This window comes from Salmo salar, chromosome ssa25 (assembly GCF_905237065.1).
Source record: "Salmo salar chromosome ssa25, Ssal_v3.1, whole genome shotgun sequence".
NCBI classification, from domain to species: Eukaryota; Metazoa; Chordata; class Actinopteri; order Salmoniformes; family Salmonidae; genus Salmo; species Salmo salar.
Window position 1 is genome coordinate 26,143,468 of NC_059466.1, and position 8,434 is coordinate 26,151,901.

At 43.2% G+C, this 8,434-nt stretch overlaps 1 protein-coding gene across 14 annotated transcripts in view; it reads right to left on the bottom strand.

Annotated features, from left to right (window-relative positions):
- map2 (microtubule-associated protein 2) overlaps window positions 1–8,434 on the bottom strand; it is a 136,448-nt gene extending 128,014 nt beyond the window's left edge. For 8 of the 14 annotated variants that reach the window (XM_045707558.1, XM_045707559.1, XM_014173751.2 and 5 more), the window contains exon 1: window positions 8,308–8,433. The gene's annotated coding sequence lies outside the window, so the exon portion shown is untranslated. Of the gene's footprint in view, window positions 1–8,307 lie in introns of all 14 variants that reach the window. The other 6 variants (XM_045707562.1, XM_045707560.1, XM_045707556.1 and 3 more) reach the window with 2 other exon arrangements.

An 8,434-nucleotide genomic window follows, 5' to 3' on the forward strand; every position in this document is an offset into this window, starting at 1 on the left:
ACCCCCGACTGTCATGTTCGTCGTAAGGAGGAGACCAAGGTGCAGCGTGGTAAGCGTACAGTGAGGGAAAAAAGTACTTGAACCCCTGCTGATTTTGTACATTTGCCCACTGACAAAGAAATGATCAGTCTATAATTTTAATGGGAGGTTTATTTGAACAGTGAGAGACAGAATAACAACAAAATCCAGAAAAACGCATGTCAAAAATTTTATAAATTGATTCGCATTTTAATGAGGGAAATAAGTATTTGACCCCTCTGCAAAACATGACTTAGTACTTGGTGGCAAAACCCTTGTTGGCCATCACAGAGGTCAGATGTTTCTTGTAGTTGGCCACCAGGTTTGCACACATCTCAGGAGGGATTTTGTCCCACTCCTCTTTGCAGATCTTCTCCAAGTCATTAAGGTTTCGAGGCGGACGTTTGGCAACTCAAACCTTCAGCTCCCTCCACAGATTTTCTATGTGATTAAGGTCTGGAGACTGGCTAGGCCACTCCAGGACCTTAACGTGCTTCTTCTTGAGCCACTCCTTTGTTGCCTTGGCCGTGTGTTTTAGGTCATTGTCATGCTGGAATACCCATCCACGACCCATTTTCAATGCCCTGGCTGAGGGAAGGAGGTTCTCACCCAAGATTTGACGGTACATGGCCCTGTCCATCGCCCCTTTGATGCGGTGAAGTTGTCCTGTCCCCTTAGCAGAAAAACACCCCCAAAGCATAATGTTTCCATCTCCATGTTTGATGGTGGGGATGGTGTTCTTGGGGTCATAGGCAGCATTCCTCCTCCTCCAAACACGGCGAGTTGAGTTGATGCCAAAGAGCTCAATTTTGGTCTCATCTGACCACAACACTTTCACTCAGTTGTCCTCTGAATCATTCAGATGTTCATTGGCAAACTTCAGACGGGCATGTATATGTGCTTTCTTGAGCAGGGGGACCTTGTGGGCGCTGCAGGATTTCAGTCCTTCACGGCGTAGTGTGTTACCAATTGTTTTCTTGGTGACTATGGTCCCAGCTGCCTTGAGATCATTGACAAGATCCTCCCGTGTAGTTCTGGGCTGATTCCTCACTGTTCTCATGATCATTGCAACTCCACGAGGTGAGATCTTGCATGGAGCCCCAGGCCGAGGGAGATTGACAGTTCTTTTGTGTTTCTTCCATTTGCGAATAATTGCACAAACTGTTGTCACCTTCTCACCAAGCTGCTTGGCGATGGTCTTGTAGCCCATTCCAGCCTTGTGTAGGTCTACAATCTTGTCCCTGACATCTTTGGAGAGCTCTTTGGTCTTGGCCATGGTGGAGAGTTTGGAATCTGATTGATTGATTGCTTCTGTGGACAGGTGTCTTTTATACAGGTAACAAACTGAGATTAGGAGCACTCCCTTTAAGAGTGTGCTCCTAATCTCAGCTCGTTACCTGTATAAAAGACACCTGGGAGCCAGAAATCTTTCTGATTGAGAGTGGGTCAAATACTTATTTCCCTCATTAAAATGCAAATCAATTTATAACATTTTTGACATGTGTTTTTCTGGATTTTTTTGTTGTTATTCTGTCTCTCACTGTTCAAATAAACCTACCATTAAAAGTATAGACTGATCATTTGTTTGTCAGTGGGCAAACGTACAAAATCAGCAGGGGATCAAATACTTTTTTCCCCTCACTGTACATCTTACTTTTAACACTGAACAAAACAAAGAAAAATACAAAATGAACATAAAGTTCTGCAGGCTTCACAGTAGCTATACAAAAACAAGATCCCACAAAAACCCAGTGGGAAAAGGCTGCCTAAACATGATCCCCAATCAGAGACAACGAAAGTCAGCTGCCTCTGATTGGGAACCATATCAGGCCAACATAGAAATATATAATCTAGAATGCCCACCCAAATCCCATCCCGACCTAACCAAATAGAGAAATATAAAGGCTCTCTACGGTCAGGGCGTGACACCGACCACTGCCCGTGGCTGAATTGAGTTGCCTAAACCTGATGTACAGGTTGCCCTCTACCATCTACAGCACTAAGCTAATAATAATATATAACCTGGCCTATGAGTGTCCATGAGTGTCTCTCTGCTGCCAGTGCGGTCTCAAGGAAGAGAAACAGACTCAAACAAACATGGGAACGTCGGAATTGAGATTAAGTATCTTCTACCTCCCACACTAAAGGTCAGGTTCCTTTGTAAAACCTAGTATGTATTAATCAGGGCATTAAATTACATCACTATCTGATTGTAGGTGATTTAAAGCTGTGCCAGTCCAGCCGTTTTGGGCACATTGCCCCTGGCTATCAAACTCTCCTCTAACTAGGCAGCAGAACTACCTCTCTGATGTTGTTGATAGGTTTTATAAGGACAAGCCAGCATCCCACATGGCACCCTATTCCCTAGTAAAGAGTCTTAGAAAGAAATGTGCTATCTAGAACCTAAAGCAGTTCTTCAGCTTTCCCCATAGGAGAACCCTTCAAAGAACCCTTTTTGATTCCAGGTAGAACACTTTTGGTTCCAGGTAGAACCCTTTTGGGTTCCATGTAAAACCATTTCCACAGATGATTCTACATGGAACCCGTTTGTAATGCATGTCACTATTTGTAGCTGTGTAGTCTGTTTGTTTGTGTTGTTGATCTTGGCTAGATTAATGTTCTGGTCGGTAGCTAGCTAGCACTCACTCATTCACGTGGCTGCTAGCACAGTCATAAAAAGGGGCATGAGGGAAGCCCTACAATATTATGTTTTTATATATAGTGAGAACGCTCGGGAGCAGGCTATGTTGAAAAGTAATCTTTAGACATGTTGTACTTTTCTTGAATATAGTTTTGTAATTCACTAAAACAAGCCGACCACAAGAAAATTGTGTTTGAAAAAGGTCAAGTTTTTGCTGTGAGCCAATGGGGTAACCTAGGTAACCACAGGTTGTTTTCCCCACAGGCGGGCGGGGACGCGACATTCTAATACCGACTGGGACTATGAGACAGCCGAAGAACCCTTTTGGATCCCTTTTTTTATAAGAGTGCATAGTAAACTACTTTGGACCAGGGCCCTGTTCCAAAGTAATGCACTAATTAGCGAATAGGGTGCCATTTGGGATGCATCCTAAATTGTTGTTGTGAGTCTCTCTAAAACACAACAACCATCTGAGGTCTGCTTGCGTCAACAGCTGAGGAAAACAAGGACAACTTGGATCTCAATATCAAGGAAAACTGAAAGTGCCAGAGACTTTAGCTCTCAGCAGATGAGTCCTGTTCCAATAATTGATGCAGAGATCCTCTTGGGGTGACCAAAACAACTGCTGCCTGCCTGCAGTCACAGAGTTAGATAGTGTACCAACTGGCATCCTATTCCTTATATAATGAGTTACCTATGGGCCCTGGTCACAAGTAGTGCACTATATAGGGAATCGGGTGCCATTTGGGACAGGCCCACTGAGTTAGTTGGCGCTAGCAGGGTGGATGGGTGGATAGTGCCAGACTGGCAACTCGGCCCACAGGGCAGGACAGGGAGGGAGCTGTCTGGGCAGCTTAGCCTAATGAGTGTCAGCTGAGAAGGGCTGTGACTTAGGGTGGTGGTGGGCCAGACTGGTCACACTACACACACACACACCACTCCTACACCCAGGGAAGACAGTACCCATCTCTTCGGACCAAGCAGAGCACTACTAGAGCTGTGAGTAAACCAGAACCTTGGAACAAAGAGGAACTATAGAACACAGCCTAGAAGGCACACGCACGGGCCGTCACACACATCAAGTTACGTCAGAATTTGGCCAGAGTAAGTGGGGAGTACACGCCTTTGGCTGCTGCTCACACACACACACACACACAAGGCATGAGTTTGGATTATGGCTGGCTGCAGTAGCACTGGGACAGACAGACAGACAGACCAGGTTATGTAAAACTGCTGCTGCACCACTCTGACATAACCTGCTGACATTACCTCGTAACCTGCTGACATTACCTCGTAACCTGCTGACATTACCTCGTAACCTGCTGACATTACCTCGTGACCTGCTAGCATTACCTCATGACCTGCTAGCATGACCTCATAACCTGCTAGCATGACCTCATAACCTGCTGACATTACCTCAACTTAAAACCCACAACCCTAGCTACATCTCAAATGGCACCCTATTCACTATTTAGTGCACTACATATGACCAGGGCCAATAAGGAATAAAAGGTAATTTGGGACAAACCCCTGGTCAAAAGTAATGCACTATATAGGAAATAGGCATTTGGCACACGCCAAAAACTTGCGTGCGCTAGATTGCTAGCTCGTTAGCATTTATGTTAATGTCCTCAATCTATCACTAGAGATTAGGCATTAAATAACCTGACACCAGACCGGCTTTATCCCCTCAACTCAATACTGGCGTGTGTCTGTTTTCTATAAACAATGGACACAACGGTTTTCATTCATAAAAACCAACTCCATCGTCTTTTCCAGACAACTCAGTGCTGAAGTGGTACTGAACATTTTATCTCAGGAACACAGCAGGTGAAAGGGTGATCAATATTGAAATAGAAAGACCTCTTCAATGTTAATGAAATAGAAGTCTTACTGTGGTCCATTGAAGCTCTCTCAGGGGCCTACTTTGTGTGTGTGCGCGTGACTGGCTACTTGTTAATGCACAGCCTTTCTATATTGATTACTTACACACTGACTGATTCATTGACTCAAGTATATATCAACCAAACACATTGCACAGTTAAAGACAACTATTCCCTCTTTAATTATTTGTCTTGATAGGTCAACTTTTATATTTCTAATGGATTGATTTATACAAACTACTACCATATATGTGCCTTTCCCATGGTAAATGTAAATGTGCATGCTTTCAATGATAGCGTTTTTAGAGCTGGTGTTACAGCCAAACTGTTTCTTATGGAGAATGACTTGCATAGAAATGCTCGTCTACACAATTCCTTTCCATATCATTTGCATGGCATTTGAAAGAGCTGGAACTGGCATTCAACAGTGGACTTACATTGCAACCATATTGCACACAGCCTTTGCATATCATCCTTATTTGACTATGTAAACCAAATAACAGACATTACAATAACATATCCAAACCAGGTGCCTGGTGATCTGGTTCACTAAGTACACAGTCCTTAGGGGAAGAACACACACGCATAGGTATGCACAGGTACGCACAGGTAGGCCCGCATGCACACACACTTGTCAGGACAGTGTGATCCTGATAAGGTAGGAAAACATGTTCACACACACACAATTTATATGATCCAGAAGTATGCAACTTTCTGCTTCAGTCAGTTACATTTCTCCTCATGTATCAAAGGAAGAATAAATACTTTGATGTATTGCCATGGCCAGTAGAGAGATGTCGACACAGACCAGGGGCAGACAGGCTCAGATCCCAGATAACAGATGTCTATCAGTCAGTAGGGAGGAAACCAGCAGGAAGACTATCATATCTGGAGTCTTCAAGAGTTCTCATGCCAGTGATAGGAACTCACAAGAAGAAAGCCTGACTGACCATCAACCATCACTCCCCCGAGACGAGACAGAGACAGAAAGACAGAGATGGAGAGACAGATGACAGAGAGAGGGAGAGGGAGGGAGAAAGCCCTTGAGAGACTCTATTCTCATCCTGAATGCATCAGGCCTTTAACACCTGAACCAATGGACACAACCACAACCAGCAGGGATGGAAAGAAATCAATATAGCTTTAATATCATGTATATCTGATTACACTGGTGAGCATCTACAGGGTTCCAAAAAGGGATCTTCTGTCTCCATAGGAGAACCCTTTTTGGTTCCAGGTAGAACCCTTTTTGGTTCCATGTAGAACCCTCAGTAGAAATGTTCTACATGGAACCCAAAATAATTATTTAAATGGTTCTCCTTTGGGGACAGCCGAAGAACCCTTCAAGGTTCTAGATAGCATGTTGTTTTTCTAAGAGTGTATGTTCCACTCAATATCTGTTTAGTATTGGACTGAAGTCTCAAGGTTTTACCTTCACCCTGATGCCTTGTTGTCATATACAGTACAGAGTTTCCCCTGGGAATTTTTTCAGCAGCGGTCACAGAGTAAAATGAAAAGTTCTATCAGTGGCGGTGTGCGGCTGCAAAATGCATATAGGGGAAACACTGCAGAACAGGCCTCTAAAATGGACAATGGCCGCTTCAGCATCTAAAGAGCCCCTCAGTATTAGTCAGTAGTGCTCTATTGCTCTCTCAATAAAAGCTTTGGAGCTGAATACAAAGGACACTCTACTCCCAGTAACTGTGCTGCACAGAGGCAGTGGAAGCACACTCATTACTAGCCTAGATGCCAGTCTGTTTGGGGTCTCTTGCCAACTCCTTGTCTCGCCTCAATTCCATGAGGAGTTGGCAAGAGAGCATAAACAGACTGGTATCCAGGCTTACTCATTAGACGTCTGCTCATAACTACTGTAATGTAAAGGCTAGGGAAAAAATACAATTCATCATCATAAGTCATGATATTCATTTACATTTTAGTCATTTAGCAGATGCTCTTATCCAGAGCGACTTACAGTAGTGAATGCATACATTTCATAATTTTTTTCTTCTTCTCCATACTGGTATTTGGTATTCATCCTCTCTGGTGTCAAGGGGGAATCATCCGAACAATGTTTTCTACAAGTTATTGTGTGCAATCCTATTGTAACATAATGATAATAACATGCATGAATTAAAAGGTGTCTGAGATTAGACTGATCCACAGTGAACACCGCCATCGAGAAAAACATGTATATCAAACACAAAGATCCTACATATACAGTAGGCTAGGTTATTGTTGAATTGCCATGATAATTAACCAAGACAATCTTATGACTCAGCATCTTGTGTGTGTGTGTGAGAGAGAGAAATACAGGCAGGACGACAGAAATACAGACAGAGAGAGGAAAGGGGCAGTGGGGCACCAATTTCGCCTAAGCCTCGAGAACCATCCCTTCTATTGCTTCCACAGTCATTCCATTAGGCTGCACTGGGTTCGCACCGTCAACAATTATAGATCATCTATAGCAGGGATGGGCAACTGGTGGCCGGTTTTGGCCTGTGTACCCCCTTCTGAATGCCCTCTGATCTTTTTTTCTTCATTTTTATGTCACCTAATATTTTTGGGATTGCTAAATTAGTTTAGCAGCCATATATCTAAACGTGTTATCATGGGTGAATTACCGGTGTGTGGGCCCCAATTGATTTTGTTAGTCAGTCTCACTCAGATATCATATTAAAAACTGCTAACGTTCTCTCCGTCCCATGGCAAAATGTGTAGAATGGCAGCAAACTTGCTTTAAAACTGCAACATTTGTTCTACACCCCATGGCACAATTTGTAGAATTGCAAGAAATTAACTCTAAAACATAAAAAAAAATCTGGGTCTGCTGGGTGGTTCTAATGATGTGGTTATGCAGACCCGTGAGCAACTGTGGCCCCCACCCCTATTAATTAAAGTTGCCCATCCCTGATCTACAGCCTACCTGCCAAGCTCTCCTAGTCTAAAACGATCCAACAACTGTAGCCTAATCGTAGATAATCAAGATGATATCTGTCTAAATCAAACAAGAGGTTGCTTTGTCTTAAATCATCACTGAACAATTGCAACAAGTAAAACAATAGCATAGCCTATCATCAGAAACATCTGCGGTGGGCTCTTTAAAAAAAACGGAACAGGGAGAGAAGGTTTTGGTAGCTTACACAATTGGTCGTCAGTAAACCGGGACTGCCGATGTTTCAGCACCATAAGTGCTGGACCTAACCAAAGCAGCGCGTCAAATTCACCCGCGTACTACAGACTGTCTGAGGAAGACAACGACCGAACGTTCTCCCTGCGGCGCCGACTATGCGTTCAGTAATTAACATAAATAGGCTTAACAGCATACGAATTATATCAATAATGCTTTTATTTCATGTGGGCTACCAAGATAAGATGATTGATTGGTTCAATAGGCTACGGCCGCCAACAAACTACACATTTACCATTCATTCTAGGTGATCCATCATGGGCAAATTCCAATCTTCAAATTTCACATTTTTAAATAAATAAAAAATGCAGAGGTAGGTCGCATTTGAAGTGTCCACAAAATATGTCCGGCACTCTTCGGCAGTCAGACACAGTCGCAATGAACAATGCGTCCTTTCTCTGAATCAATTCAATTGAGTACCTCAAATTATTTATATTAATTCATGCACTGATGCACACAATGAGAAAACTTAATAAAACCAACATGGTGATATGAATGAATAAAATAGAAGATACAGGCAAAAACTCATGACCATTTCCCATTTACATTATGGTTTTCATCTATATATATAATCATACCTGTTCGTTGCAGTGGCTTTGCAGTAGAACTCGTTCTCAGAGCACAGTGACTGGCAAAGGAATCCTGGGCCCACTTCACCCCTCCCGCTACTCCGTGACTACCGTAAGTATTTCAAGAGGGGCGCTA